The sequence below is a fragment of the Penaeus japonicus genome, unplaced genomic scaffold, assembly GCF_977035675.1.
Source record: "Penaeus japonicus unplaced genomic scaffold, GWHDUDI00000001_assembly GWHDUDI00000014, whole genome shotgun sequence".
NCBI lineage: Eukaryota > Metazoa > Arthropoda > Malacostraca > Decapoda > Penaeidae > Penaeus > Penaeus japonicus.
The window spans coordinates 25,207,697-25,213,797 of NW_028234416.1; the positions used below are offsets into that span (position 1 = coordinate 25,207,697).

The 6,101-nt window shown below is 34.4% G+C and overlaps 1 long non-coding RNA gene across 1 annotated transcript in view; it reads left to right on the forward strand.

Moving 5' to 3' along the window:
- The window catches only part of LOC147470549 (uncharacterized), a 4,542-nt gene extending 977 nt beyond the window's left edge, over positions 1 to 3,565 (forward strand). The window contains exon 2 of the long non-coding RNA XR_015191626.1: positions 1,034 to 3,565. This is a non-coding gene — a long non-coding RNA (uncharacterized LOC147470549). The remainder of the gene's footprint in view (positions 1 to 1,033) is intronic.
- The last annotated feature ends 2,536 nt before the right edge of the window (positions 3,566 to 6,101 follow it).

A 6,101-nucleotide genomic window follows, 5' to 3' on the forward strand; every position in this document is an offset into this window, starting at 1 on the left:
GGGGTATTCTTGTGGGTTGGTCAAGATGGAGAGATTCATATTCAGCCTTCTCTGTAGGCTCCACATAAGGCTTTTTCTTGGCACAGTCTACCCTATTTTCATCCAGCTTCTTTTATTTTTTATTATTTTTACTTTACTTTTACATGTTTTCAAGTTGATTTTCCTTGGTTATAAGACTTGGAATTCCTTTTTTTTCCCCTCTATTTCAAGGGTGGACTGTTCCTCTTTTGTGGGAAATGAGCCTTATTGAAGCGCTATCATCTAAGGCTCAAAGTATGATTAGTTTTTATGATGACATGAGATACCTGTGTTATTTCAGCACTTATTTTTGTGTTGAAAAGATTAACTATCAAGTTTTGATCCAGTCAGAAACTCTACTTCCTTGCATTAACTAAATTTCATGTGATGCATTAATTTATTTTTTAGTAAATTGTCATTAGAGGAGTAAACCTTTTTTTAATGATTTTATTTTCTAGTAAGAGTTGGAAATACATATTTTTAGTCTATTTGTTTGGCATTCACAACTCTTACAGCATGTGTGTAAATAATTTTTAGTAGTAAATACTTTTTTTTTACATATATATTTAAAGAAAATATCAACCCACTTTCCTCATTTTTTTAAGGGAATGGGGAGTAACATTAGGGACTGCCCATGTGACTGTGAATGGAAAAATTCCCAGCTATTTAACCAACCATTTGAATTTGAAATTGTTTGAGAATCCACACCAAATTCTCAAGTCCAATCTAATGAAGTGACCCTTTAAGAGTAATGTAATGAAGTCCCATCTTAAGGAGTTGGAATTTGAATGATTAAAGATTTGCTTGTCCTTAAAGTAACCAGAAGCATTAACTCAGGGATATGATTGAGTTCCAAGCTACAGTATTTTGTTAATAAACATAAGTTAGCATTATGAGAGGCTACCCAATGTGGGCTCTAATGATTTCTCTATACTCAAGTAATAATAATGATAAAAAAAGTTCACCAAGTTCCTCCAAAAAGTTCACCAAGTTCCTCCTTGCTTTTATCTTTCAGTCGACGGTCCTCAGGAAGAGGCCAGCAAAAGGGGAAAAGAAAACACGAGTCCATTAACAAAAAGCTGAACGAGAAAAAGAAAGAGTGAGAGAGAGAGAGAAAATAAAGGCAAAATGTATACAGATCAGCAGGTTTGAGCCCCTAGTTAGTACTTAAGCGAGGCTTCAACTGTGCTGCGCGATTGGTATCTTTGGACTCAAAATGTTGTATGTGGCTAGAGCTGTATTTTTGAGGCTTAGATGATACTTGGATAAGGCTACACAGATTGACAGATAATTTTTTTTTCCCTTTTTTTATTTTAATTTTACTTTAACCTTTGGATTAATAATGACCAGATCAGTAAGCTTAATCTCTAGACTGTGTGAACTAGAGACTCGAACCTTGACTAGATCAGTAAGTGTGAGTTTTAGACATAAGGCAATTTAATGATCAATCCATATGATATCATCTTTTACTTTAAGCCCTGTTTGGTATGTACTATGGTGTAAAGCTGGTTTGTGTGAGCCGTACATGATACATGAGTAAGAGTTACCCCTTCAAGTCATCACTGTGGCATTAAGCAGTGCAAGAGATATATTTTGAGCATTGTGTATTCTAAGTGTATTAAATGCTAGCATGGCATGTGTTGGACTAGGCTTTATTTGCCAAGCATGTGTATATAATGTATATTTTTGATAACATCCAAAGGTATTCCTGAAAAATAAAAAGTTTCACGGCACTGACTGGAAGTGATGAGCCAGATATCAAGCCATTTGAGAACTTTTTTTTTTTTTGTATACATTGGTTGAGTTTTTATTTTAAATTCACCCAATGTTTAGAACTATTCTGATGTGTAAGTCACATAGAAAATATTATGCTTAAGTATTTTATTTGAGTATTTTATTATCTTTATAGGTAAGTTTAGCTTCCAAAAGTTTTTATTTTTTTTTGTTTAGAGCAGGTATTGAAGTCTTGAGTGTTTTCTCAAAAACTGTAAAAAAGTGTCTTAAAAGGGTTTACCTTACTGTTGTAGTACCTACGGCTCTAGACCGGGCTTCTTGTGTTTGAACAATTTTCTGGATAAAGAATAAGGAACAGAAACTTAACGTTATCTAAGGTTCCGTCTAATCTCTTTAAACTCTTACCAGTAGAAGAGAGGCTAAAGGAAGTATCTGTAGTATCCTCAAATTGAGGTGTTTATAAAAGTAAGCATGTCTGGTGAGGCAATTTGAAGAGGTTTGACCAAAGAATGATGATGGTAGTAAATGTTTTTGATGTAAAAAGGACAATTGCCCAGCTGCACAGGACTTTCACCTATGTAAAGGGGCAGTTGTTCATTTGCTGATTATTAGGAAGAGGTAATTCATTCATGTGTCCTCATATGTTTATTTAATTTGTTAAGTGTTAATATTTGATGATGAAAAATTTGTTATCTTGAATCTTATTATTATTATCTTGAGGATATCCATGATGATCAAGAAGCATTAGCTAGAAATTGACTTGTTTCTCTAGGGATGCAATGTTGGTTACCTGAATTTTGAAGTTACTATGAAGATGAATGACAGGTCAATGATGTAGAGAGTACAACCAGCATTTATTTTCCCCACACAAGCAGATGATTCAAGTACTTGGCAGTAAATTGGGGTATGCAGAATTTGAAGTGTAAATAAGCCTAGTACCCTATCCCCCAACTGGACAACATTACTGTTATATTTTTTATTCTGCTCTTTTGCAGTGTTAGTAAACATGAAATAAGCTTTTTGTTAATTTTGAAAATGTAAACAACAGGTGCCACATTCAATTGGAATCCCATAGCAGATACATAAAAAAAAAACAGTGGCCTTAAAAAATATATAGAGATATGTATCAAATTCTGAAGTCTGAAATTCATTCATGCCAAATGCAGAATAAGGTGATTCTACAAATTGAAGAAAGATTCTCAAACCATATACTGCTAGCTGGGGTTATGTAAGAGATAAAAGAGTGGTTGATTTAATTTTGTCATCCATTGTCAGCAGGGAGTTGCATTGACTAAGGAGTGGCATTCTTGTTCCTGACAAACCACGAGAATTTATGTCTATTACAACAAAACCTCAGTGAAAAAAAAGGATGGTTTTTATCGTCATTATTATTACTTTTAAACTAGGTCATTTTGATGTTTTTGACGTTACTTTAGACATTGAGGATAAAGTACTTTGAAGTAGTTTTGAAGTTGCTTTTTTTTTTCCATTGCTCACATTTTAATTCTCCATTGTTGGGAAGACGATCCATTAAGACGAAGCGGGGAGGGGAAGGGAGTCTGTAAGAGCCTTTATGGGAGAAACGGCATAACAGCATAACAAGAGACTTGCAGATATTTTTTCTTTACCAATGAATGGGATCTTAATGGACCGTTCACTCCTGAAAGTCACACATGTTATGTTATATATCTTGGGTATCAGTTTGAGCTCTACATGAGGAATATTAGCACTTGACTTGTGAGTACAAAGGTGCATTAAGTAGTGCTATTATCTGTATGAATCACTCCCAAATAAAAATATGAACCACTATTGACACTGTTGTTTTGAATATCCGGATTAAAGGTTTAATTTTAACTGTAATTTTGATAAACACAAGAAAAGAATTAAAATGTGAAATCCATCATGGCTTCTTTCACTTGTAACCAATAGAGTTTTGGATGTGTTATATTGAATTCAAATGAAGATCTAAAGTGAGGCTTTTGAATTTATATTTTTTTATAGTTACCCAGTTAATGGTCACTGGGAAAGATATAAACCTCTAATTAGAAGAAAAATATAGGCAAGTTGCTTTACTTTAACATAATTGATGAAGATGTCAAACCGGAATGCACAAAGACAGTTTTTAAGATATTTCAGGAATACTTACCAGAATTGTTATTGCCAAGGGCTGTTCCATTTAGTTTTGGCATTATTTATCTCACTTAATTGTTAATGATTTCAGTAGCCTCTGTATCTTGTCTGATTTATCCCATGGTTAAATATTGTTAATGTTATATGTAACATGCCACACTAATATTTGTTTTGTCAAGAACATCTGTGGAAGGAAGAAAGTTTCACCACATCATTATGAAAGTAAGCCAATAAAGTATATATACTGATATTGAAAGACGATGCAAATAGGTAGTGATGTGTTTTTTCTCTTAAAACTGTTGTAAATAAGGTACCCATTTTCTTGTTTGGACCACAAAAATGGGCATCAGTGAAAAACCTGCCTGGCACACCAGACAGGTTTTATTGCAAAGGGAGGGAGCATCACGTGACATATCTAGGGCTTTCTTGGTCTCTTCCATTCACTTGTTATGATGCTGGAATCTTTTTTGTGTTTTACTATATCGTGAGACTTATTTATGCTATCTGACAATTTTACTAAGTCCAAAGCAGCAGCTTTTGTTCTTTATATTCAATCTGACAGTTTTATGAGAAGACAAATTTTTTTTTTCTCTAACATGAAATAAGAAAAAAAACAAAACATGTGAAGAGATGGAGAAGAGGACGGCCACTTAACTGGCACATAATCACATTGCAGCCACTGTGCATGGTCTGTAGTTCACATTCCTCTTTTCATTCTGCCTACACATCCTTCACTGCCGATACTTTAAAGCAGGAGGTCGGTATCTGGCTGTGCGCCATCGCTCTCTGAAGTTTGTGCTTAGTAGAGACCGTGGGTAGTGCCATTCAAGACGTGCTTTCTTGCTGGTGCCATCTATGTTTAGGCTTTTAAACTAAATCAGTATGATGGTAGTTACAGTAATTGTAATGATAATTTCCATCATCTGTCACAAAATATAACTTTCTCGGAACAAGATTGTAAAAAAACAAAGGTTTACCCACGTCGGCGCGTTCACGTCACCCGGTCCCATAGCATATTCTTTTTTTACCGTTGGCACATTCACGCCACCCGTATCCAACGGTCAGAGCAAACTGACAAACGTGTCTGGAAGTCTGTCCATTGATCCTTAACTGTTGATTTATGTAAATGATCCTTAAGCCAGTCAATCATTCCACCGGAAAGTTTTTTTTTATCAGTTCAGCATTTTTAGATTCTTACATAGTTCTTACATATCAAGAACAAAAGAAATATATTCTTGCAGTGGACAGTCAGTTTAAAGTACTGGTCAAGTTTACAACTAAATATAACAAATATCAGTGCTATGGAAATAGAAATATCGAACATTGTGGTATGTGTTAAATAATAAAGTGATAATGTGTTCATATATCTTACAAGCTAATAGATCATCTTACAAGCCTGTAGATAAACACAGTTAATTGTTTAATCTATCATTTGTCTTAAAACACAACACTTACAGGAAAAAAAAAACAATAACAGATCATATTTGCGTTAACACAAGTCCGGGTTCAGGAATCCAATCACTCGAACAAAACAGCAAAAAAAAAGAAAGAAAGAAAAAAAAAACTTAATTAGACAGCAGCAAAATGATACCCTTGTCGCACTGTTGAAAACTCGACTGCGGAAAAGAAAGCTCACTTCAAGCTAATCAGATGGTAGAATGAAAAAGAATGCAAAAAAAAAATATTGTAATGAAACTCCCAATGGTACACATACCGCGCGCTGTTGGTAACTTCCCTGTTACATTTAGACTTTTTTTTTTGTTTTGTTTCGGTCTTAAATGTAATTACTGATTTTTTAGCAATCAGAATAATACGATAACGATTTGTAGGTAATATATAATGAACGATTACCGGTTAATTATACGGCAAATATAACCTGTCTAACTGGTCAAAAACAGCCCTTTTGGTAAAAACTAAATCCTTCACGAAGCAACAAAGGCAACCTAAAGGTGAATATATATGAGGGTCATTTACTTAAACGGTTCCAATGTGCAGCGCATCGAACTGCCGAAAACTAATCGCAAAGAAAGAAGTACGAAATGAGATGAAAACGAGGGGGATTCATGTCTCGAGAAGCTAGCTGAATTTCCAGACAAAGAGAACTTCGGAAAATGTTGTCGCTTCTAACGCCTTGATTGATATCCAAGGAGGGTGATTAAATCGATGGATGCAAGGAAGAAACGAACGTTTTGTTTGAATCGACTGAATAAGGTTAGGAA